The following is a 27,507-nucleotide window of genomic DNA, read 5'->3' as shown; positions in this document are numbered from 1 at the left end:
TATAAAAGAAAAAGTATAAGACATACAAGGATACACATGGGTACTCATTTAAAATGGGAGTGTTAACACATCACTTTCAATATAAGACAAGACAGACAAAAATAAATATATAGATGGTCTAAACAACATAACCATATAGGTAGGTAGCTGTGTGTGTATATATTGACTTTAAGCATTGATAATAGAATATACATCTTTTTCTCAAATGCACACGAAATGGTCAGAAAAATTGATCATATATGAGCTCACAAAAGTAAACATTAGATAAATGTAGAACTATTGCAGGTATTTGCTCTGATCAAAATGCAGTAAAGCCAAAACTTATTTTATAAATTTAAAAAACCTAAAGTATAAAATAAACATCCATGCTAACATAAATAAATGATTGAATAAATAAATGAAAGAGGAGAAATAAATCTCCCACAACAAGAATTCTGAATAATTTAGGTAGAGAGTTTACTTTCAAGGACAGGTAGCATAACCCTGTTAGGTGTAGGCTGGGTGTAGTGACTTCCTTCCAAAGGAAGAAAGTCACAGTATGAAAAATGGGTGGGAAGGAGAGAAAGTAACTTTACATTAGAGAAACCTGACAAATATTACTTCAGCCCAGGTGATCAAGGTCAGTTAGCATCGACAGTGATAAAGAATGTTGAGTTTTATGTGCCCTTGAAATGATGTAGTGAAAGTGGCAATTTAATCTTTGTGCTCTTCCTCCAAGATCCTGTTAGACTACTTTCAAGAGAGGGGCATTTTACAAATGACCTAATACCCCTTAAAACTCCCAAGGTCATCAAAAACAGGGAATGTCTGAGATGCTGTCACAGCCAAGGGGAGACTAAGGAGGTGTGGCAGCTAACTGTAGTTAATCCTGGATGGGATCCTGGGAAAGATAAATGGGGTGAAAATGGAACTTCATTAAAAACTAATCAAATCCAAAAAAATTGTGGATGTTAGTAAACTAAATAACAATAAATGCTGTATATTCTGTGGGACACATTTAAAGTAGTGGTCAAAGGAAAATTTATAGCCGTAATCCCTTTTAAAAATAAAAATTTAGAGATCAAAATAGACCAAAAGGAAATACCTGTACAAAGAATGAAATAACAAGACAGAAATTAATGAAGAGAATAGAAATATATTAATAAAACAAAATTTTAAAAATAGTCAAATTAGCAGCTAACTTAATCATATTGAAAGAAAGCAGAAATTTGCAAAACAAGAAATGACCATTAAGACCAGAGAAAATTTTTAAAAAGTGAGAAGCCTCTACAGATACATATGCAGATAAATTTTAAAGTATAAATGAAAATACTAATTTCAAGGGAAATTCAATGTATCAAAATTTACCCTAGTAGAGTCACAAAGCAATGAATCTGTACATCAGTTTGCTTTAAAACTGATATTTTAACAATATTGAATCTATGTTCAAGAACATATTATCTCTCTATTAAGTCTTCATTAGTGTCTTTCATTGGTGCTTTTGTATTTTTCAGCCTTACCAATTTTGAACACACTTTGTTAGATTTACATGTTAGTATGTCATGGGTTTTTGATGCTATTTTAAATGATATTGCATTTAAAATTTCAGATTCTACTTGTCCAGTGCTAACATATAGAAATACAAATGATTTCTGTGTATTGACTTTGTATAATGTCATCTTGCCTACTTTATTTATTAATTGTACTTGCTTTTTAAATAAAAGATTCTTTGGACCCTGGCCAGGGAGCATTGGTTGGAGCATTGTCCCATACACCAAAAGGTTGTGGGTTGTAATACCTAGGTTGCAGGTTGGACCCACGGTTGAAGTGCGTACAGGAGGCAACAAATTGATGTGTCTCTCTCTCACTGATGTTTTTTTCCTCTCTTTCTCTCCCCCTTCCTCTCTCTCAAAAATCAATAAGCATTTTTTTAAAAAGATCCTTTGAGATTTCTACATTGATAGCCATGTCTTTTGCAAATAGAGACATCTTTATTTTTTTTATTTTCAATCTGTTTGCCTTCTTACTACTTCTTCTTCTTGCCTTATTGTCCTTGCTAGAATATCTAGTATGATGCTGAATAATGATGGTAAGAGTGGACATTTATTATTTTTTTCAAATTTTAGTAGAAATTTTTATTTTTTCACTATTAAATATGTTGGTTGTGGGGGTTTTGTAGATATTTTTCATTGTGCAGAGGAAGTTTCTTTTTTATATATTGCTGGGTTTGATTTGTTAATATTTTTTGAGGATTATTGGATCTAATCTCATGAAGGATATTGTTTTATAATCTTCTTGTAATATCTTTGGTTTTAATATCAGGGTTCTCTTTATCTGATTTTAGTATCGGGATAATGCTGACCTCATGAAATGAGTTGGGAAGTGTTCCTTCCTCTTCTGTTTTCTGAAGGAGCTGGTATTAGTTCTTTCTTAAATGTTTGGTAGAATTGACCAATAAAGACATTTGGGCCTAGACTATTCCAGTTTTTTGTTTCTTTGGCATGCATTTATAGTTTGTGCTTTCATAGGAATTTGTTCATCTAATTTGTTGTATTTATGGTATAACGTTCTTTGCAATAGTTCCTTATATTTCTGAAGTATGTGGGGTCTCCTCTTTCATTCCCAATATTTGTAATTTGTGTCTTCTTTATCGTCATTTTGGCTAGAGGGTTATCCATTTTATTTTTCCTTTCAAGGAATTTGTTTCTGTTTCATTGATTTTTCTCTGTTGTTTTTCCGTTATCTATTTTATTAATTTATGCTTTTATCTTTATTTCCTCCCTTTTGCTTGTTGTTTTGGGTTTCTTTTGCTGTTTTTTCAGATTTCTTAAGATGAAAATGAGAGCATTGATTGGAGATCTTTCTTTTCAAATAAGTATTTAGTATTATAAATTTGTCACTGCATTCCTGAGTTTTTAATGTTATATTTTTTCATATTAATTCAATTCAAAATATTTTCTAATTTCTGTTGTGATAGCTTCTGTGTCTTATAAATTATGTAGAAATTTATTTTAATTTTCAAATATTCAGGGATATTCCATATATCTTTCTATTACTGATCTCTAGTTTAATTCTCATATACTTCTCTTATAGTCTGAGGACATTCTTTGTATGATTTGAGTTTGTTTAAATTTGTAGAGGTCTGACTTTTGGCCTAGAATGTAGTCTCTCTTGTGAACATTTCAAGTGCTTTTCAAAAGAATGTTTATTCTTTTGTCAGATGGAATGTCTGTGAATGTCCCTTAGATTGAGTTGGTTGATAGTGTTGTTCAGGTCTTCAGTATCCTTACTCATTTTCTCTCTACTTCTTCTGTTGGTTACTGAGATGAGTGTTGACATTCCTAACTATAATTTTGGATTTAATATTTCTTTTTCAGAGCTGTCCTTCTTGCTTCATATATTTTAAGCAAATTATGATTTAAAGGACATTTATGATTGTTATATTTTCTTGATTAATTGACTCATTTATTATTTTTAAAAACTCTTCTTTTTTACATATAATAATCCATGTTTGAAGTTATCTTGATATTCCTGTAATCACTTTACCTTTCTTTACTTAGTGTTTATATATTTTTCCATTCTTTAATTTTAACCTGTCTAAATATTTGAAGATGGTTTCTTATAGACAGCATTTAGCTGAGTCTTGGTTTAATATTTAATGTTCTGGCAATGTCAGTCTTTTAGTTGGTGTCTTTAGATCATTTACATTTAATGTAATTATTGACATAGCTGAATTTCAGTCTGCTGTCTTGCTAGTAGCTTTCTATTTAATCAATTGCAGTCTACCTTTAAATGATTGTATACTGCTTTCTGTATGGTGTAAGAGCCATACAACTGTATACTCCCAGTCTTTTAGTCCATTGTCTGTAATACTGTTGTTACACATGTTACTTTTATGTATGTTACAAACATACAACATATTGTTACTATTTTTTAGATTCATTTATCTTTTAGAACAATTATAAATTAGAAAAAAATTAATTTTGTATTTATTTTTATATTTACCAAGTGTAGGACTTGGAATTGGAGGTAGCCAGAGAAATTAATTTTTTAGCTAGATAGGTACATATAGATACATAAAATATATTTATACATATGTATGTTTATGTGTGGATACACACAGATACCAATCTATTTCCTTATCTCTTTTTGTGGACTTAGAAATAATGATACTCCAGTAGTAATAATGAGTACATTTCATATTGTATATTGATTTCCAAACACCTCTTCCACTACAAAAAAACAGGACTTCCTGTGAAAGACAAAATAACTCTGGAATATCTTTTTGTGACCAAAAGTAGGAAATGATGAAAAATGGTGAGGACATGTCCAAAGGTCACAGACGCCAGATTGAATGAACTCCAATAGACTATATCTCAAACAGTGTGAGCATCAAAGGAATGAAAATAGTGAATTATAATTTATTGAACCAAAAAAAAATGCATGAGTTCATACAAATAGAAACAGATAAGAGAAAAGGGAACTTTCTTTGTGAAAGTTTAATGCCAACTATAAAAGTAGAAATAATGATGGAAATAAAAAATCACCGTTTGGTATCTCCCATAGTAATAATTGTTTTAGGAAAAAGTTATCGATAGTTATTAAAATTGGTAGGTGCAGTTTTGATCAGTAATAGAATATTTTGATAGTTTCAAAGTATCTATCCATAATATTTCTATTAATTATGAAGGGAAAATAGTAACTGTGGAAAACCAGCAGACACTGCTTTCACAAAGTTGCAAGACCAGCATCATCAATATTGAGACAAGTTGATGTTGTGTGTCTCCTGGTATGATGTGCTGAAAAGAACGTAATATCACTACCCTGGTATTCCTGCCAAAAATGCTTAACCTGAAATCCTATCATGAGCAAACTAAGAAAAGTTCAAAATGGGGAGGGAGAGCTTTCTGCAAAACAACTAGCCTGTACTCTTCAAAAATTTTACTAGCAAAAAAAAAAAAAAAAAGAAAGAAAGAAAGAAACACTGAAGCACTGTTCCACATTAAAGGAAACTGAAGAGACAACTGGCTGCAGTGTGTGATCTGGGATTTTCTTTTGCTGTAAGAGACATTATTGGGACAATTGACAAAGCCAAATGAGGTCTGTTGATTAGATAATAATATTGTATTACTGCTAATTTCCTGATGTTTATATTTGTGCTGTAGTTATGTAAGAGACTGTCCTTGTTTTTAGGAAATACAGTGAATCATTTAGGGGTAAAAGAGCATCATGTCAGTGAAAATGAATATTTTATATAGAGAAAATAATAGAGCGAATTGGTAAGCCGTTAACATTTGGGGAATCTGGGTGAAGAGTAAATGGAGATTCTTTGTACTTGTTCTACAGCTTTTCTCTAAGCCTGAAATTATGTCAGAATAAAAAGTTAGTTATTCAACAAAAGAGGAGTTTTACTCTCAGGCACTTGAAAAATTATTAATTAATATCTCTCCTTCCTGGGTGACTTTATAAACCTCTCTTTTCCTTTTTAATCTTGTAGGGGAAGGAAATGTTAGGCTTTAAAAATAAAAAATAACACCCTGTGTCATCATCTGATAGGCATACAGGGCTGTTCAGATGGTCTGTTTTCTTGCTGACTTCAGCTGCCTCCTTTCTTCATGGGCACTTGGTACTCCTTTCTTTCTCGAGGATAATGTGGCTTAAATGTCTTCCTTGGTGCATGTGTTGGGATGATCTCGCTTCAGTGTGTTTTTCTAGCCATAAGTTCAGTGTCTCAGAAGACCTGAGACATATGGTTGTCATAGATGTAAGTTGGATACCTGAATTCCAAGGCTTAACTTCAGTCTCCTGGGTTGTTAGGACAAGCTGATACCAGCCACCACACTTGACTTCCTGATGATGGTAATGTCCGCTGGACAGTGTTGGGTGTGCAGATTCCTAGAACAACAATGGAATTAGGGTCCTTCCATTTCCCACAGTTCTTCTTTAGTAAGGGCATCTAACTGCCTACTGCTCATCTCTATCAGGATATTGACCATGTGTCTAAAATTGAATTCCTGCTATCAAACCCATTTCTCCTGCATTCCCACTGGGCTCATTATCCATGTGGGTGCTCAAACTGCAAATCTGGCAGACAGCCTAGATTCTTTCTTCCTTCTGATTCTCCAATCCCTATTCATTGTAGCTCCTGAATTGTTTTTCTTTTAAAAAAAAATATTTACTTATTTTTAGAGGGTAAGGGAGGGAGAAAGGGAGAGAAACATCAATGTGCAAAAGATACATCAATCATTTGCCTCTTGCACTCCCCTAACTGGAGACCTGGCCCGCAACTCAGACCTGTGCTCTGACTGGAAATCGAACCAGCTACCTTTCAGTTCACAGGCTGGCACTCAGTCCACTGAGCCACACCAGCCAGGGCCAGTTCATTAAACTTAATCGCTACTTGCCTTTCAGTTACTACTATTTCTGCCATTGTTCAGATTTTCATCTTTGGCCTATTTCCTTCTCCCTCCCCCTGCCCAGAAGATACCTACTGATATCTGGTCTTGTGTGAACTCCTTCCAACTCCCACCCGTCATCCACACAATCTCTTGACATGATCTATTGAAATATGTCTTAACACTCTTGGGTGGTTCCCCATTTCCTACAGGAAACATTCAAGCTCCTGAGCATGTATGACAAAGTGCTTATAATCTAGCAACCGTTCACCTTTCTGTCTCATCTTGCTACTCATCACCTTGTATCACCTTTGCCCTTCAACAACAGATTTCTTAGAGTTCCGGGAGGTATCAAGTTGTTGCTCAGCTCCTAAGTCTTTGCCGATACTATTTCCTCTGTCTAGGATGTTTTTCTTTCTCTCTCTGCTTGACTAACTGAGGAACTTGCTGTTCTACCAACATGGTAGAATAAGGTAATATGGAACCCCTTGCCACTATATCCAAGGGTACCAGATAATGTATATCAAACAACAACCTGTTTTAAACACATTTAGCTCACAAGAAAAATAGAAAAATCTCAAAATGCCAGAAAAGAAAATGTACCTCAAAGTCACAGCAATAAGAACTTTATAAGCTAATGCTGTAATGGCATTTGGAGGAAGGGAAGGCTTGAGGGATTTTTTTTATTATTTTAAAAAAAATTTTTATCCTCATCCAAGGACATTTTTTCATTGCTTTAGAGAGGGAGGGAGGGAGGAAGGGAAGGAGAAAGGAACGGGGTGGGGGGAGGGGGAGAGAGAGAGAGAAACTAAAAATGTGAGAGGAAAACATTGAGAGGTCACCTCCCATGTGTGCCTGGACAGAGGATTGAACCTGCAACCTTTCTGGGTACAGGACAATACTCCAACCAACTGAGCCACACTGGCCAGGGCAGGCTTGAGTTTTAATGTCTATTCAGGAGCAGAAAATGAGCCCTTGGGCTTTCAGGTTATGAAGAGTTGTATATCCCTGCATACAGCCAAAACCTTTGGAGTGATGCACACACAGAGAAAAGGGAACTAGAGAAACTTTCTGCTGGCTCAAGAAGGCTATAAGAAATGATGTTTCTTGAAGAAAATAAGGCCATGGATTCAGAATTTAAAAATAAGGTTTTCGATTATAAGGGCTGTGTTGCAAGAAGGAAGACAGAGTTTGCCAGCCGGAGCCTAGGGATCACCATACTCTGGTTCCTTTGTACATCAAACTAATAGGCTATTTATTATATATAAGTATAACTGAAGATACTCTCATACCTTAAGAGTTTCCTTGTGGTGAGCAGGGAAAGGATGAACTTGTGACATTCAGACTGAGGACATGAGACTTGGCCATATACACAAGGAAAGGGGTAGCTGAAGTTTGTATTCAAAATTAATATTTTCAAAAAGGTAATTTAGCAAGGGTGCTGATAACATGTATTTGAAAGAGGTTGTATTGTTTGTCCAATAAAACCTTTCCATTATGTATTGGTATGCAGCACTGTTTTATTACAGAGATATTTATTTAACAGTATCTTCTTGGGACTTAGGATTTAAAAAATTCAGTGAAAAGGTGAGATTCTATTTTACTTATCTATTGCAGCATAGCAAACCACTCTAAAGCTTTGTGATTTAAAACAACAGTCATTTATTTTGCTATAAAACTGCAAATTTGACAGGGCTTGAAAGAGACAGTCCTCTCCACTTCGTGTGACACTAAGGTGACTCAACTAAGGCAGCCACCGTAAGTTGAATGCCCACTCACATGGCTGGCATGTTGCTCCTGGCTTCAGCTGGAAGCTCAACCAGGCCTTAGTTCCCCTCCACATGAGCCTCTCTATGGGCTGATTAGACATCCCCACAGCATTTGCCTGAGTTTCAGGAATGAGCATCCTGTGTATTTATTTTTTTCTTTTCTTTCCCTTACCCAAGGAGATATATCAGAAAAAAATATTTCTACAAGAAATGTCCAAGATTTTACTGTCTGTGTTCTTCTAGGATTCTTATGGTTTTGAGTCTCACATCTAAGTCTTTAATCCTTTCTGAGTTTATTCTTGTGAATGGTGTAAGAAGGTGGTCTAAGTTCAGGTTCTGCCCATTTTCCCCAACACCAGTTATTGAATAAACTATCTTTATACCATTGAACATTCTTGCCTCCTTTGTCAAATATTAATTGATTATTAAGTCATGGGTTTATTTCTGAGTTTTCTACTCTGTACCATTGATCTATGTGTCTAGTTTTATGCTGGTACCATGCTGTTTTGATTACTGTGGCCTTGTATATAGTTTGATGTTAGGTAGCATGATTCTTCCATGTTCTTCTTTCTCAAGAATGATATAGCTATTCAGGGTCTTTCATGGTTTCACATAAATTTTTGCAAGATTTGTTCTAGTTCTGTGAAATATACCATTGGTATCTTGATAGGAATTGTGTTGAATCTATAGATTGTTTTGGGTAGTATGGACATTTTCAGGATGTTAATTCTTCTTATCCATGAACATGGTGTATGCTTCTACTTATTTGTATCTTCAATTTCTGTCTTCAGTGCCTTATAATTTTCTAAGTATAGGTCTCTTATGTTCTTGGTTAAGTTTATTTTTAGGTTGACCTTTTTTAAATATATATTTTATTGATTATGCTATTACAGTTGTCCCATTTCCCCCCTTCACTTCCCTCCACCCTGTATACCCTCTCCCACCCATAGTCTGCCTCAGTTCTTGTCCATGTGTCATACTTATAAGTTCTTTAGCTTTTACATTTCTCATACTATTGTTACCCTTCCCCTATCTATTTTCAACCTACAATCTATGCTACTCATTCTCTGTATCTTCCCCCCTCTCTCCTACTCCCACTCCCCTGTTGCTACCCTCCATGTGATCTCCATTTCTGTGGTTCTGTTCCTGTTCTAGTTGTTTGCTTAGTTTCTTTTGGTTTTGCTTTAGGTGTGGTTGTTCATAATTGTGAGTTTGCTGTCCTTTTACTCTACATGTGTTTTTTATCTTCTTTTCTTAGATAAGTCCCTTTAACATTTCATAAAATAAGCACTTGGTGATGATGAACTCCTTTAACTTGACCTTATCTGAGAAGCACTTTATCTGCCCTTCCATTCTAAATGAAAGCTTTGCTGGATAGAGTAATCTGGGATATAGGTCCTTGTCTTTCATGACTTGGAATACTTCTTTCCAGCCCCTTCTTGCCTGTAAGGTCTCTTTTGAGAAATCAGCTGACAGTCTGATGGGAACTCCTTTGTAGGTTACTATCCCCTTGTCTCTTGCTGCTTCTAGGATTCTCTCCTTCATTTTTACCTTGGCTAATATAATTACGATGAGCCTTGGTGTGTTTCTTCTTGGGTCCAACTTCTTTGGGACTCTCTGAGCTTCCTGGACTTCCTGAAAGTCTATTTCCTTTGCCAGAATGGGGAAGTTCTCCTTTATTATTTGTTCAAATATGTTTTCAATCTGGTGCTCTTCCTCTTTTCCCTCTGGTACCCCTATAATTCAGATGTTGGAATGTTTAAAGATGTCCTGGAGGTTCCTAAGCTTTTCCTCATTTTTTGAATTCTTATTTCTCCATTCTTTCCTGTTTGGTTGTTTCTTTCTTCCTTCTGGTCCACTCTTGTTTTGAGTCCCAGTTTCCTTCCCATCACTATTGCTTCCCTATGCATTTTCCTTCATTTCTTTTATGGTAACCTGCATTTGTTCATCTAATTTGCAACCAAAATCAACCAATTCTGTGAGCTTTCTTATCACCAGTGTTTTGAACTGTGCATCTGATAGGTTGTCTATCTCTTGGTCGCTCAAAAGGATGAGTTCTGGGGCATTGATTTGTTCTTCTGTTTGAGCCATCTCTCTCTCTCTCTCTCTCTCTCTCTTTTTTTTTTTTTTTTTTGGTCTGGTTGCTCCTGTTATGGTGAGGGGCGGAGCCTTAGGTGTTCACCATGGCTGGGCACCCCAGTCATTGCATGCGGGGGCGGGGTCAAGAGGGAACAATGGCGGTTGCTACATTCTCCGTGGGACCTCAGTCCCTTCCCTGGGATCCTGGGTTGCGTGCTCTGCCCTGCTCCACAATCGCCGCCTCACTGGGTCTGCCAGCTGCGTAGTCAGCGTCCGCCTGCTGTTATCTTGCGTGCCCTAGATGCCTTATGTGCCCCCTGTTGCCTTATGCACCCAACTCTCTCTGCTCTTGCACCGTGACCCGCGCCTGGCTACTCATCTCTGCCCCTCCTACAGGTCTGGATGAACAGGTCTATTTCAACTTCTTGGCTGTCCGACTTCCGTTGAGATAAATTTTCTGTCAATTCTGGGTGTTATTCTGCCTCTAAATTGTTGTTGTTCCAATCTTGGTTGTGCGTGGAGGTACGGTGCATCCACCTGTGCCTCCATCTTGTCCGGAAGATCAGGTTGAGCTTTTTTTTTTAATGCGATTCTAAATGAGATTGTTTTCTTGGTTTCCCTTTCTGAGAGTTTATTATTGGCATATAAAAATATAACCGACTTCTGGATATTTATTTTGTATCCTGCTACTTTATTGAATTCATTTGTCAGTTCTAGTGGTTTGTTGGTGGAATCTTTAGTGTTCTCTATATACAGTATCATGTCATCTGCAAATAATGACAGTTTTACTTCTTCCTTTCCAATTGAATGCCTTTTATATTTTCTTCTTGTCTGATTGCTGTGTGACCTGGAGGGTATTATGCTAAGTGAAATAAACCAGAGAAAGAAAAGTACCATATGGTTTCACTTATATGTGGAATCAAATGAACAAAATAAACTGACAAACAAAATAGAAACAGACTCATAGATACAGAGAGCAGACTAATAGCTGTCAGAGGGGAGGGGATGCTTAGAGACTGGGTCAAAAAGATGATGAATTAAGCAAAACCCCCCACAAATCATAGACACACACAACAGTGTGGTGATTACCAGAGGGAAAGGTGGTGAGGGAAGGTAGAAGAGGGTAAAGGGGGATAAATGGTGATGGAAGGAGACTTGACTTGGGTGGTGAACACACAATACAGTGTACAGATGATATATTATAGAATTGTACATCTGAAACCTATAGAATTTTATTAACCAATGCCACCCCAATAACTTCAATAATGTTTTTAAAAGAATGAGCATTCTAAAGGAACAAAGCAGGTGGACATAGCATTTTTATGATCCAGTCTTTGGAGTCACAATTCTACCGTATTGTGTTGAGTCAGTCACAAAGGCCCATCCATTTGCAAGAGGGAGAACACATAGATCCTTCTACTTCATGGGAGGATTGATCGTCAGGGTCTTGTGTGAAGAACATTTGAAATGGCAGATGGTGTTTCAACCAAATATGGAAAATACAGCTTGCCATCACCCCCAAACCTGTGTTGTTTTGAGTTTCAAGTCTAAGTTTATCCTACCCATGTGGCATGGCATCCTCAAGCCCAGGATCAGGAGTGGGCATTCCACTGTAACCACACCATAATTTGGTCTTCTGGGACTACAGTGTTAACAAACACAAAACTGATTTGGAGTAACACTTCCAGTATCCAGGCCATATAAGATTACCACAAAGAAAATAATACCTAGTGGTGAACTCCCATATGGAAATTATAAGTAAAAGGAAATACGGTTAGCACCTCAGGAACCTGAGCTATAGAAAAACATGAAAGGGGCTATAAAGTAAATGTCTAAAAGTGATTAAAAGGAGAAAATAAGGAAAATAAAGAAAAAATATGAAAAAAAGCTCAAGATCAGCATCATCCCCTCCAGGAAGTGTTTTCTGTACTCTCGGACAAGCTGTTCAAACCACTGCAGTGGTACTTAACACACTTTAACGTTTTATGCCTCGGGGCCCCCACCCCCACCTCAGCCTCTAACCAGTATAAGACTTGAGCACATGGATTTGGTAGCAACTGGACTTTAGTCTTTTTACTTCCAAGGCTTAGCACAGTGCTTGACACATAGTAGGTTCTCAGTAATAGCTGAACTGAATAAAGGCTGCATAATTCCAGGTTAAGTTATAAAAATAAAAAAATTAGTTCAGTTGATCAGTTTGGATGAGGGGAACAAGTTTGTGTACCTAACATTCAGCATCAACATCAGTAACAGTGCTTAAGAGTATTAATCACTTTCAGTTGCTGTGATTGGTAATAATGTGTAAGATGTTCACAGCAGCCTCTTTTTGAAGAGAAAATTGATTCATTTGCTTAAGGGAAAGAAGTTTCCTTCCTGTCCTCCACAGTAATCTGAAAATGGAGCGGAGGGCTGTGCTAAAATTTCTGCTTTATCCATCCTCCAGAGTGGGGTAAAGAGCAGTAGGTTTGATCCCCAGACCCAGAGTTACTGTGCTTTCATGAACTATGGTCTCTGGCAGGAAGAAGAGGGTAGAAGAGGGAAGTCCTTTTAGGTCCCTGTAAAGAGACATTTGCCTGATAGGTGGCTCAAGGGAAGAGGGGAAGGGTAGCTTCTTTCTCCTTTTAGCTTTATATAAAAAGTATTGATGGTACTTTTAAAGAAAAAATAGATTAGGCTCTGCCTGAGAATTCCTGGTTGATCATGTGAGAATACAAGGAACCGTGGAGAACAGAAGACTACAGGCCATCTCTAAATTTAGTACAAGCCCTAAAATGTGAATTGCTTCCTGTTTTAGGTAATATTAATCACAATAGTGTAAAAATATTACAATGAATAAGATAAAAATTTTTTTGAGTTAAACTCATTTTTTAGAAATTTTAGGTCTTTAAACTTTTAAAGGTCTATTATTTTCACTCAGCTTCATAGACTAAGAAATTACTCAACATGCTTATCAAATGGATATTTAGATTTATCAAATGAAAAATAAAGTGCATAAATTTAGTTTTGCAACTCTTATAATTGCCTGTATATATATACCAGGAAACATGAAAAATTGAGGCCTAGAATTTGAAAGTTGTCACTTAAATTCTGCTTTAAATTTGTTACTTATTTGATTAGCACTAATAATTAATTTTTTCACTTGCTAATGTAGAAGGATTATGATTTGGTATGAATTATGTGATAATGTGAAACGTACTTTTGACCAAGGAGAGAATTTCTTGCCCCTTCACACCTGCCCCCATTCTAGTGGTCATGAATTTTCCCTAAAATCAGTGTACCTAGAATTCTTAGAATAGCTATACTACTGAGCTTTGTAATTCACTCATTCTTATTGACCATGGTTCTTTCTATCGCAATTGTACAACAGCGAGAGACTGAGAGCCAGGACGGAAAACGAAAGCTTGGACCTGCTGAAACCTTTGCCCCAGCATCTTGCCTCCAGCACACAGTTTGTCAACTGCCTTCCTGGCTGCTCTGTAGAAGATAGGAAGTCCATAACATCAGGATATTGTACATGGTTCTTACTTTCTTTATACCTGAATGTTTTAAAATAATAGAATCTCTAATAATATTACCCTTGTCCCACTGTAACAAGCTCCTCAATTCACCAGAATATCAAGTTCCTTATGTGTAAGTCAGGAGAAATAATGCCTGTCTGTTGTTATGCAGATTACATGAGATAATGCATATTCCTAGCATGTGCCTGCATCAGAATAGGAACTCAACAGACAATAGATCCCTTCCCTTCTTGTTGGACTCTTTGACAAATTGTTCAAATTATAAATTGTTCCTTAAGGAATTGACATCAGTAGTATAGTAAATCCATAAGACACTTTAAGACCCAGCTGAAGTTTTGGGAGGGGTTAGAGTTAGGGTTAGGGTCCAGGAGTTGTCTGTCTTCCTTCAAGCTTACTAATTCTTATTAATAGATAGTTACCATATTTATGTTCCACAAGAGTATTTTCAATCTAAAATAACCTAAATCAACATGCAGGGAGTATTTAACTTACTTTGAAAAAAGAGCTAGAATAATTATTTAGTAGTTTATAAGGGAGACTGTCAGTTGAGTTGCATGAAAATATGGAAGCATATAACCTGTAGATAATTTTTTTGCCACTTCCAGCTGTTCTGGAATCTTGGCTGTATTTGGTTTCATCCTAGACTTTTTGTTCCCCTTAATATGAGAGTTAGAAAGAAAACCTAAAATGTTCTATTTCATTTTCCATTATCCATGAATTTTGGGTACTCCAGTCCTTTGGTAAAAAGAATTTGGTCCGTTTATTCCAAGTTGAATAACTGTGGTAACTTATAAATAGACCTTTCTTAATGATGTTTTACAGGGAAACCTCATATTCAGTATGCTTTTCTGTGGCTCCTGGTAGTTGACAGTTTCTTAAAGCATTCATTACATCTGTATTAAAGAGGTAAAAAGGAAGATTGCTTTGATTATGAACTGGAAACTGGAGGTGCAGAGGTGCCCAGGTTTTGTTAGCATCAGAAAGAACTGTCTTGCTTTCTGCCTCTTGAAAGGAGGCAATAAAATACATTATTCTAGTGTCATTATCTGTTGGTCCAGAGTTGATGTTTGCTAAGTGAGAAAACAGAATTCATACTTGAATACCCTGCACTGTAACTGGAGAGGGAGAAATTAAAATTTCATTATTCTTTAATATTCACTTCCTTATCTTTTAAGGTATACTTCATCTATGCTTAGATGACAGACTTAAAATTCAACATGGTAAACCACATCATGCTATCTTAGAGATTCTTTAATTTTGCAGATGTTATTGAGTGCAAAGTTCCCAATGGAAAGTACAAATCAAGACACTTTGTTTTACTGGTGAAATTCTCAGTGGTAGTGTGTTCAGATCTTTGTGTGGTCTTGCATTCATCAAACCAGGATCACTTTTGAAGCTGGTCTTGTTTAAAGATCCAGTGAAGAGTTGCTAATGTTTTCACTGAAATACAACCCACTAATCACTGGTGAATATTCTCTTAATTCCTCAAGACCTTGTCAGTAATTTGTACTAAAAATATCTGGACCTCAGGATGATAATTCTGTAAAGTTTTAGCAAACCTGCCTCAGCTCCAGCATAATCTGGAGCTACCTGTAATCACAGGGTGAGGTGACGATCTCTGGCTCCTCCATCACCCCACCTTTTCAGTGGCTCCACAACACAGAAGGTCAAAGCTGTGGTTTATTTTTCAGAAAAGATTATTTTTCATTGTTGAAGGTCTTTTGGGATTCTTTCTATACTTTAAATTTTCTTATTAATAACACTAAGTTCTTTAAATCTCTTAATAGTAATAAGTTTTATAGAAATATGTATACTGTCTTTTTTCTACTACTTTCTTTTCCTAGTAGCTAAAAATACCTACAAAAAATGTCAGCTTTTATCATGGGTCAAAACAAATGCATAACATATTTATTACATCATCACCAAAAGAAGATATTGTAAATTTCCTTGTAATCCAATCATGATAATATATCTTTTTTTCTGAGCAACCTTTCAATATTTTTCCAAATGTCTTCATATTCATATATGTTTTACATAGATGTGGTTATAGTTGACATGCAGTTCTGTTCTACTTTTCATTTAGGTCAAATGTACATGTTTTACATATTACTATAGTTTTTATATTTATTTTTTTAATGGCTAACATTCTATGCAGTTGAACCTAACCATTTACTTTTTATTCAACCTTTTATTTCCAGATTTCAATGATAAGTTATCCTGTAGATATTACTCCTGTTGTCATGCATTAGTGTTGTATGTATGTATAATCTAAATTTATCTGATATGAAAACAAGAAATAAACACCCTCCAACACGTTGTGTTGTATTTAAAGTACCAGCACCATAAATTTTACTTGATTACATAAAGAGAGAGTTCAGCCTGAACACAGAGTGAATGCCTAAAAAACATATAAAAGCTGGATCTGAAAGATATTAATTTTTAATGCCATAAATGTATATGTTTTTTAATATGGAACACTTGGTAAAATATGTTTATTCTTGTGTAAAAGAAGTCTCTGAATGGACTGGCAATGATTTACTCTGTGGCACTCTGCCTTTAATGAAGTGGAAAGAACACTAATGGAGACCTGAATTCTTGGTTAAGTCCATTTAACTCTCTGGTGCTCAGATTCAGTGAAGACTTAGGAGAGCTTGTTTCCAGGTATTTTTCTTCACAAAACCCCATGAGTAGATTTTATCTTGATTTTACTAATACGGATATTGGAACTCATAGAAGTTAAGTGAATTGTGCTGAACCATTAAGGTAGTATAATAAATGGTCAGGTTGATGTCAAGCCCAGATTGCTTGACTTAAAATCCAATGTCCAATTTGTTTTCACAATTGCCTTTGGTACCTGAGAAATAAAATGGATTAGGCTTTTTCCAAGCTGAAGTACTGTTCTGTTTTAACACTCTGTTAATGTGTTTCTGGGGAAGCTATCTCACATAAATAAATTAAAAGGTAAGTGTTAGACACTGAAAGGGAAATTTTGTTCAAGCAATGGATAAATTTTAAGAACAAATGTGCAAAGATCTTGGTATAAGAGAACCATAGGAAAGACAGTGAAAGTCTCTGTTTCTGAGAAGACACAATGTATAGAACACGGTAATACAGAAGAGATGGAAAGAGGAATAAAACATAATCTTTCCCCTCAGTTTGGTTCATAATCTAGTGGAACTGACAGACTTACCCAGGTGACATGAATAGGCTGACAGTTGTTGTGTTGACAGGAAAGCTGCTGGGTTGGTATGAGTTTAGATTACTTGGCTGCTAGGTGTTAACTTGAAACAGAATGTTAAAAGTGTAGGTTGTTTCTCATTGATAATTTATTTAGATCTTCTTTAATTTCTCACACTTTTTTTATTCCTGAGTATTGTCTTTGATGTTATCATGAGTAGAATTGTTTTTATAAGTTTTATTTTTGTATTTTTTGCTACAATTTAGAAAAACAATTGATTTATGTATCTTTATTATATATGCTTGAGACCTTGCTAAATTCATGTATAACTTCTAGTATTTTTATCATAGATTCCTTAGAGTTTTCCATATATATTATCATCCTCAAAAAAAATTTCTCTTCTTCCTTTTCCATCCTTTAATTTTATATGGCGCTGGCTGCAGTAAGGTGTCGAATGGAAGTGGTACAAGCTGCCTTTCTTACCTTATTCACAGCCTTAGGTGGGAGCCGTTCAGTTTTTCATCATTTTGTGATGTGAGCTGCAGGTTTTTCCTGGACTCCTCCTTTTAGGTTGAGGATGTTCTCTTTTGTTCCTCATGTATTGAGAGTTTTTATCATCAATGTCTGTTGGATTTAATCATACATGTTTTTTCTTTTTCTATTAAAATGGTTATGTGTTTTTGTTCTGTATTCTACTAATGCAATAAATTATATTACTGAATTATTGGATGTTAAACTTTGCATCCCTAGGATGAATCCCACTTGGTCACCATGTATGAGCCTTTTTTATGTGGTCCGCTTCACTTGTTAATATTTTGTTGAGGATTTTTGCGTTTGTGGTCATGAGAGATAGTGATCTGTAGTTTTCTTGTGATGTCTTTGCCTGGCTTTGTTGTTAGGATAGTACTGGCCTTGTAGAATGAGGCAGGAAGTTTCCTTCCTTCTCTATATTTTGACAGACTTTGTATAGCATTGGTATTTATTTTTTAAATTTTAATAGATTTTGCCAACAAAGCCATCTGGGCCTGAGATTCTCTTTGTGGGAAGGTTTTTAATTAATAATTCAATTTATTTACTTGTTATAGGCCTATGCATATTTTCTTTTTCTTCTTGAGTCAGTTTTGGAAATTTGTCTCTAAGAATTTGTCCATTTTTCTGAGTTGTCTCGTTTGTTGGTATAAAGTTGTTTATTGTATTTCCTTATGGTTGTTTTAATTTCTGTAGCCAGTGGTGAGTTCTCTTCTTTTATTCCTAAATCAGTGGGTAACTTGTTACCCATGCGAAATAATACTTTGGAGAAAAGATATTTGTAGGCTCAAGTAGAAAATGTCAATCCTAAATTTTTTTCTTGAAACACAAATTTATAAGTGAAATGGGTCAGAGAGTGCTAATTATTACAGGGCGCTTTCTTCTCTAGTGTGTGACAGCATGGTGCCTGCTAAAACTAAATAATCCTTTGTTAAGTTAGTCCTACATCTGTGTGAAGTGTCTACAATACAGACTTAAAATGCAGGGTGCTCATTTATTTACTTTATAAATTTAGAAAATCATTAGCATACTGTACATGGTGTTTACCTTTTAATATTTAGAAGTATTCAAGAAATAGCAAAGATGTTGGAAGTTATTAGTAGTAGGTTTAATATCATTTGTCAAATTAGTGTTTATTTTCTTAAATTAAAACATTCTTTAAAATGTGAAGCACCATTTTGTTAAAATTCTAATTTTTTTCACAGTTAAGGTTTTCCAAATCGGATTTGGGTATTTATGATGTATCATGAATATTGTAATATATGTAAATTGTAGCATTAAATGCAAAATAGTTTGGCATTGCAGGTTTTTGCAACTAAAGATAAGCTGTCTTTTATCTAAATTAGATTTCTATGTATCTCTAACATTTGAAATTAAATTATCACGTACCATAAATGCTATTCCAGTTAGACTTTGCTAGAGGAAATACTGCCCAGTATGTAAATTCAGATTTCGCAGATTATGTCCAAATTTCTAATGTTGAAGATGTAATCACTATACATAGAGTCAAAACAAAACAGTATTAACAGAGCTTTTCAGCCTGTAGGCATCCCACTGGGAAAACACAGACCACTCTCTCCTTTTACAATGTTGAAGAAACAAGTTTGTTGAGTCTGAGACAAGAAGACCACTTGGTAACTTTTCAAGTGAAGGCAAAACCAAAATGAGCAACACTGTCCTCTTGATGATTATGATTCTAAAATTCATCAATTGTCTATACAACTTTTAAACAATGCAAGCCCGTAGGTTCCTAGAAGCAGGGAGGGGGCACTAACAGTAGGCCTGTCTCATGGACTCTTCCTCTAGTGAGCCTAATTCTTTTCAGATCTGATCCTCAGCCAACTCCTGTTTGGTTGCTGATTCTGAAACATTCCTCTCCATGTTTCTCTTAGTGGTCTTCACATAGAAACTTTCATATGCCTTAAGCCCCAGATTTTCAACAACGCGCTACTGATACCAAGCAATTGCTCAGACTTTCCTACTTCAGCAGGGACGAAGGCTAGAGCAGAAAGCAACACAGGAAGATGCGTGAGGCAGAGATCAGTTCTTCCCTTTCGTGTGTTACAAAGACCTGGCATTTGCTTATCACCTCAATCATATGATTTTTGATCTAACATTTTAGAAATATCCAGTATAATAAACCTTTGGTATTTTGGAGATCTTTGGAAGATGTGAAATTTGAGAATGGTTTTATCACGATTTTTCCTCACAAACGTAATATACAAAAAACAAAACCACATTGTTTTAATACTCACAGGTCATTGGATAGGTTATATATGAACTAAATAGCTTGTTCTTGAACACCAGTTTAGAATTGTACTTGATTAGAAATTGTGCTTTCCCACAATGGCAGGTTATTATACTTTAGTAGAGTAGAAAACGAAGTGCTAAGGGTTTCTTAGAGGTTTGTGAGAGAGGCTGGAGTTATTTCTAACTTGAGAAACCTTAATATAATTAATGATAACCTCTCCCTCATTAGGAGCATGGAATTGATATTTCTTTGGACGTTTTGGCAGTTAGTAGCAGAAAACCATTGTATCAAAACTCAAGCCACATGCTGATACTGAATTTGTGATTGTATTCCTCTACTCGATACCCTAATGCTTTATATCTTAGGGCTGAAGCTATTTTTTTTTTTTTTTTACTCTTTACCCAAGGATTTTAGAAAGAGACAGGAAAAAAAACATTGATGTGGGGAGCAACATTGATAGTTGCCTCCCATATGTGCCCCCACTGGGAATCAAACCTGCAACCTAGGTATGTGCCCTGACCAGGGGATTGAACCTGCAACCTTTTAGTATATGGGACAATGCTCTAATCATTGGAGTCACTCAGCCAGGGCCAAAGCTATCTTTAAAAGAACTCTAAAGCTCTCAATTTGCTTTGCCTCTATACTTAGTATGTATCATCCACTTGAAAAAAGCAACATAAAATATGTTTGTCTTGGCCAGTGTTTCTCAACCAGAATAACTTTGCCCCCCTGGGGACATTGGGCAATGTCTGTAGACATTTTTGGTTATAACAGCTGGGGGATGCCACTGGCATCTAGTGGGTAGAGGTTAGGGATGCTACTAAAGAGCATGCTATGCACAAACCCTTACAACAAAGAATTATCCAGTTCAAAAGTGTCAATAGTGCTGATATTGAAAAGAAATCCTGTCTGGTCTTAATAAAGTATTTCTATTTAAATTATCATATTTTTAAGAAACATGATTCTGTCTTTGGCTTGCTCATAATCTCTCATATTTTTCATCATTTCATTCCTACAGTGGCTTTTTCTAGATAAATGTGACTGTATATCATGCTCACCCATTTTTATTCTCTATAGTGTGTGGCACAAAAAAGAGTAATCATTCAATGCTTCTGGAATAAGTGGAAATAATATCAGTATCAGAACATACATAAGTGAATAAACAAAGTGGTTTCTTTTTAAACCAGATGCAGGTAAATGTAGCAGTTTGAAATACTCTCAGCAATGATTAGCACATTGAATTTTCACATCTTTGGATAATAGGTACTGGTATTACAGTATGATAGTATTTGGACAGTTTATGTGGTCAGTTATTGCTATTGTGTTTACCTTAGGCAAAGTACTTAGCATCACTGGACCATTTGTTCTTGTTCTGTAAAAGAGGGTTTTGAAATAGATATCCCTGCTGCAGTTCCAACTCTACAGTCCCAACTCTAACATTCTAAACATTTTTAGTAAGATGTACAGATGATTTTTCCTAAATGCTCAAATATTTAATTTATTAATCAGTAATTATATATGAAACAGTAAAAATTATCAGGATAATCATTGCCACTCGTGTTTTTTCCAAATGAATAGTATAAAACATGCCAAAATGCACAATGAGTTTAGATCCAGAGGTTGGTGTATATGATTCCTTCCCCAACTTTTTAGAAGATGTATGTGTGTATTTGTTTCATTGTGTTTTAAGTTTGAGTAAAAATTCAGTTCTTAGTAAACAAAGTTTATTTTATCTTGTTAAGTCAAGACAAAAGGCCATTCATCAGTTTTTTACATTCAAAAGAAAGTGTTCATTTTGGGACTTAGGAAATATTATATATTGTATATGAACTTCAGTATCCTCTATGGTCAGGACCATAGAAAATACCTGTGTATTAAGTCAGACTTTGGAAAGCTAGGCATTGCTTTTTACATGCTATTAGATGAAATTTAAATTTGTATTTACTTTTAATCAGTTTCCTAGTACTAAAATAAATTTAGATACCAGCAGCTCAGAACAGTTAATAGCCTGTATAAATGGGTCCCAAGACACCTGTTCTTTTATTGTTAATGAAGCCCTATTTCTGTGCAGGAAGAGGAGAGTTCCTGTTGATCCTCTGTCCTAGCACATCTCTCTGTCTCCTATGTGCAGATTTAAATAACATTAAGAAATGTTTCCTCTTGTTTTCTGTCATCTCTAGAATTCTGCCAGACACACTTATTCTCTTTAATAGGCTGTTTCTTCCCAAATGCATTAGGGTGATTTTTTTTCTTGTTTTGTGTGTTTTGAATTTTTTTGGAATTAAACCTCAATTATGTTATGTTATGAGGATTTAATGTAAAATTATGATGAGTTAATACCACCAGACACACAAATAGCCAAATGAAGTTTCTTGGGGAAAGAATAAATGACTTGTGGAAATTTTAGTAGCCTGTGGAAATGTAAGAAAACAAACAAAAATATAGAATTCAGTGCCAAGGCTCTTGTGTTCTCCTGGTTTATCATCTGAAATTACTTAACTATACTCTCTTTTTCTTATCCTCTATTACTGACAATTTGGAGAGTTTGTAATTATTTATTTCTATTTGCTATTTAATATCAAGCAAAAAGTTATCAGTCTTTTTGTAGATAATTTGAGAGGAGAAAGCCATGTATTTAAAGAACTATTGCCCTGGCTGGTGTGGTTCAGTGGGTTGAGCTCTGGCCTGTGAACCAAAAGGTCACTGGTTCAATTCCCAGTCAGGGAGCATGCCTGGGTTGCAGGCCAGATCCCCAGATGGGGGCGTGCGAGCATCTAACCAATTTCTTTTTTTTTTAGAGAACTATTATCACAATGTACCAGACATTTACATTTTCCTACATGATAAAATTTTGCTATGGATGTATAGCTCGAAATAACATTTGTGATCTATGGCATTCATTTCTACTCTCTTTAGGGGACAGTATATTAGCAAGTTTTCAAAAATTGTTTTTATGTATGTGCTACAGAAGGAGATGGTGTTCTTACCCCTGCAGCTTTTCCTTCTCTAAACGCCTAAATTTTCACTACAGTAGGTGATAGTTTAAAGGTCATTCTTAAAAAAGGGAATATGGTATCTGTGAAGTAATGAGTGAGAATTACACTGCTGATCATGTAAGGCAGCGCTTCAGAATGTCTGTTAGGTGCATTGGGAACCCAGAAAGCATTTGTTTTGATAAGTAGCTCAAACACTGAGTACATCCCGAAAATAGAATGAAAATAAATTCACTCTTCTTCCTGATAGTGGTAATCTTTATAAGAGTTAAACATTACTATCTGGAATAGTTCACAAGGAAAGTATTTTCACACCTCCATCTTGTATTTTGACTTGTATTTCCTTGTATAGTTCACAAGGAAAGTATTTTCACACCTCAATCTTGTATTTTCACACCTCAATCTTGTATCATTTACAATAATTTTATTAACCAATATCACCCCAATAAATTGAATAAAAAATTAAGAAATTAAAATTTGAGATCTCTTTCTCATCAGGGGTAGAAAGAACACAAATCACAGTCTTTGAGTTTTGGGGTTTTTTTTTAACACTGGCTATACATTAGAATCATACTTGATAAGTATTTTTGAAATACTTTGCCTGGACCCCAATCCTGGTGATTCTGCCTAAATTGGCACAGTTAGAGTGTAGAGTGTATGTTAGAGTGTAGGTATCGTTATATTTAACTCTCCTCAAGTGATTCAAATTTTGTCACCAGGGTTGAGAGCCACTCACAGAAGTTAAGCTAAACTAGGGGCTCCCGTTGCTACTTTCCTACACTACAAGTACTGTGAAAGGAGGCATGCTGGAGGCCCTCAGAAAAAAGCTTCTGGTCAAGTGACCACTCGGGTGGGGATCACTTGCTATAGGTAGGCATATTTTGGGGGTGGATGAGCTTGGTGCTTTATAGCAGATGCTCTAGCCTTACATAAAAAAGGAGGCTCTTTCTTCTGTTCGCCAGGTTTAAGTGATTTCCAAAGATTGTATTATGGCAACCGTTTTTGGTAGACTGTGGACTTCACTGTAGCTCATCCAAGGTACATAATTTAAAAATTTTTTTCCCAAATTTTGAGTCAAATATAAATCTAGGACACAGTCTCTGCCAGTCTCAAAACGTTTCAACTGAAATTTTAAAAAATTAAACTATATACTTTACATGATTCAATTCACTCCTTTCATAAGTATGTATACCCTTTTTCTATATTCTCATCATGAATTGTTTTGCACAATGAAGCATCTCACTTCTAGTGAACTTACTTTGATATGAGAAGCATAGAAAGAATTTATAAAAGATAAATATCAGCAAATTTAGGGATAGATGCATGAGAGGGAGAATGCAGAACAGGAAACATGCACTGAATGTGGTTTTATAAGTAAATCAAAATGGCCATTTATATAATTAAAAATAGTAAATGTTGTCCCAAGTTTTTTTTTTTCTTCTTTAAGGTAAGCATTCCTCCCCTAGCTTGGAAAATATGTCAAGGCTCTAAGACGGGCCTGCTGAGAAGGGCTGCCAGTGCCCCTGCAGAGTCAAAGGCCCATAGACAGGCCCTTCCTCTGAGCGGCTGCCTTCCAGATGCTGGGTTCTGCCTCAGATGTGTTGGTCATACATGCAAGAACTGGTTGTTCAAACTTCTGCTGCCAGACTAATCACATTTATAGTTTCTTGGCTTAATTTAGTTTTTTAGCAAATAGTACCTAGCAAGTTACCACAGTTAAACCAGTGGAATTTGGAGCACCTGTATTTCTGAAAGCCACTACTATGTACATGGAATGGAGTCTGACTTTTAATCAACAATTTTGCCATTTGCTTACAACCTATTGTTTATTGTAAAGAAACGCTTCATGCTTTTTAATTTTTCATTTGTTCTTTAAGAAAAGATGGACAAGGACTATGTATACAGATATGGTTCCACTGTTATTATTTTAATCAATTATATTCTCCTTGTCAGATTCCTATTTGTGGTGATATGCCCTGTGTGGCAAGTGCTGAGAAAACATTTGTACAAAGTCCTGCCAAGGGAGACTGTTGACGCTATGGAGTATAGTGACTTAACTGTTCAAGATCTTCATGTTTATTAAAAAGAAAAAAAACACCCAGATACTAGTTAATTATATTTGTCTGTCTAAATTACTAGATTTTGTGGTTAGTATATAAATTTATTAAATAGTTCAAGTGTATTTGATACACTGTTACGGCAGTTTTATTGATATACTGGCAAAGAAACAAACATGACCACTCTTTACCATCTGTTTATAATGCTATATAAAGAAGACCATGTTGGTTGCCATGGAAACTACAGTTCCAAAACCACTGAATGTTTGCTTAAATTCTCCAACCTTTTAAAGTCATAAGCCTTTTTCCTGGGTAAAAGAATAGAAAAATACATTTACAAATTTCCAGTGATTTTCTTAAAGTCATTTCTCTGTAAAATTCATTTATTAAATCTAGTCTGATATTTTGCCTCAGGATTTTACAAATTCAGTTGAGGGGCTCTTAATTAGAGAATCTTTGGCATCTTCAAGAACGGGTGAGAAAATGTTAACACAATCCTATTGAGAGGTGCCACCTCTCTTTTTTGTAACTAAAGGCTTTGTGTCTTTACAAAAACTTTTCATTGGTATAAGAATAAAAAGGAATCTGAAGAGGTAACAAATATAAGAACATGATATCTGGGGAGGAGAGTCAGTTAAAAGTGTAGTTACAGTGGCTAACCATGTTTAGTTATTGCTGTCATACTAGCTAATATGAGAAAATAAAGCAGGGAAATACTTGGCTGTAAGCAGAATGATTCTGACTTTAAAAATTATGGCTACTAAAAAATACTTTGTGAAAATAACTAAGTAAAATAAATTAATATTTCTGGGAATCCTGCCTAGGGAAGAAAGAAGTAAAATACAGGGTGGGGCAAAAGTAGGTTTACAGTTGAGTACATGAAACAGTTTATTCTTGTATTATTATTTATTAATTATTGTATAATTTTCAATATGAACAACTGTAAACCTACTTTTGCCCTACCCCCTATCTGTTTTACTGTTGTTCTTACTATAAATAAAAATCTAGAACTTCTTAATCTCAAATGGTAGTGTACATCCACATGCTTTGTTTATACAAACCTGGTGTCTACATAGACAATCAAGAAGCTTTTTGCTATATTCTTCAAGAGTAATTTTTTGAAAGTCTTAAAGGTTATTAATATTTTTACACTGGGGCAAGTAAAGCAGGATTGCATCCGTTCCAGCTTTCACTCAAGCCAGAGTCATTGACTGTAGATAACAGTGGTAATATTGATCATAGTAACAACTAATGCATATTGAGCTCATAGTATGTGCCCTGGTACTGTGTACATAGCTTTGTTACATGCTAAGTGTTTATATTTAGGCTCATGATAATTCTATGGGGTAAATGTTGTAAGGGCACTGTACAGTCTCTATATAAGGGTTTCTCAGCCTTGGTACTACTGACAGGTGGGCAACCATCAGATACATTTTAGGATGTTCAGCAGCAACCCTGGCCTCTACTCTCTAAATGCCAATAGCATTGCCCCAAGTAGTGACAACCAGCAATATCCCTAGACATCACCAAAGCCTGCCGGGGGATCACAGTCACCCCCAGTAGATGAAACAGCTGTTTAATTTTTGTCTGGTAGAAGTAGTTTGTAAATTGCCTCCTCTTCCCATGTTGTCTTCCCCTTTGCCCCATCATTTCTAATACTAGCTCTTTTCCAGTTTTGTTCAGCTGTTGATTTAATAACTTCAGCAGAACCATCTATTATGATAGCCCTCTTTATCTAGGATTTTGAAAACTGTTCTGCAGCATAATGAAACAACTGGGATGTTTGGTGTTCGTTGCACTAAAGTTACATATTCATAAAAGACAGTTTTTAATAGTAAGATTGTAGAATCTTCTACTGAATTTCATATGTTAAAAATGGTAGGGAATCATTATTTCCATGTATTCAACTATAAGTGCCAAGCGAAGGGTTTTCTATTTGTTTGTTTTTTCTATTATTGACTTGTATAGGATTATTTAGTATAGTTAAGTTTGTGTGAATCCTGCCTATGATACTGAAAAAATTAGAAGATCATCAGCCATGGCCCATTCTTACAAAGTTAAAGAATCTTTTTAAGGTAAATTCATAATAGCAATACTAACTTAGTAGTGTTGGTTAACTTTCTGATCTTTTGAAAAACATGACTGTTTTGCTGCTTTTTTTAAAATGAAGGTTTGCTTTAATACAAAATACATTTATTATCAGCTTTTTAAAATTGTGACATAGTGAAGTGCGACCCAGCAGGCCTCAGGACTGATGAAGTTAGTCAGGTTCCTGTGGTTCATGGGCTCCTTTACCAAAAGTCTTGGCTTATGAGCCCTTTCCCCTAAAATCTCATACAATAATGAAAATATTTTTTATCATTTCAAATATTTTTTCAGAAATGTATACATGGCTCTGTTAATGCTGTTTCATAGGAAATTACCAGATCTCACTATAATTAACTAAAGAACATTTTGGAAGAATGCTGTCATAGAGAATAATAGCTTTTTTGGAAAGAATGAGACTATTAGACCTTTTAGACATAGATAAATTGTGCACTTTAATATAGTTTTTAATAAATTTTATGTAAGCAGTAGCAGGCATATTATTTATATCACATTTGAGACCAAATTGAATGGGGACCAGAGTATACAGTGAGGATTATCAGTGCTTATGTGTTATGGAGCACTTTTTAGCTCTTGAGTAATATGCTCTTGAGTCCTAAGGCCTGGGTTAGAATCATGGCCCTACCACTTACTTATGGTCCTGTCTCTTACTTA

The 27,507-nt window shown here is 35.3% G+C and overlaps 1 protein-coding gene across 1 annotated transcript in view; it reads left to right on the top strand.

The window, feature by feature from the left end:
• Positions 1-27,507, top strand: part of PDSS2 (decaprenyl diphosphate synthase subunit 2) — a 243,231-nt gene that overhangs the window by 58,749 nt on the left and 156,975 nt on the right. The gene's annotated exons all lie outside the window — the stretch shown is intronic.

Source organism: Phyllostomus discolor, chromosome 4, assembly GCF_004126475.2.
Source record: "Phyllostomus discolor isolate MPI-MPIP mPhyDis1 chromosome 4, mPhyDis1.pri.v3, whole genome shotgun sequence".
NCBI lineage: Eukaryota > Metazoa > Chordata > Mammalia > Chiroptera > Phyllostomidae > Phyllostomus > Phyllostomus discolor.
This window is presented reverse-complemented; position numbering and strand designations above follow the sequence as displayed.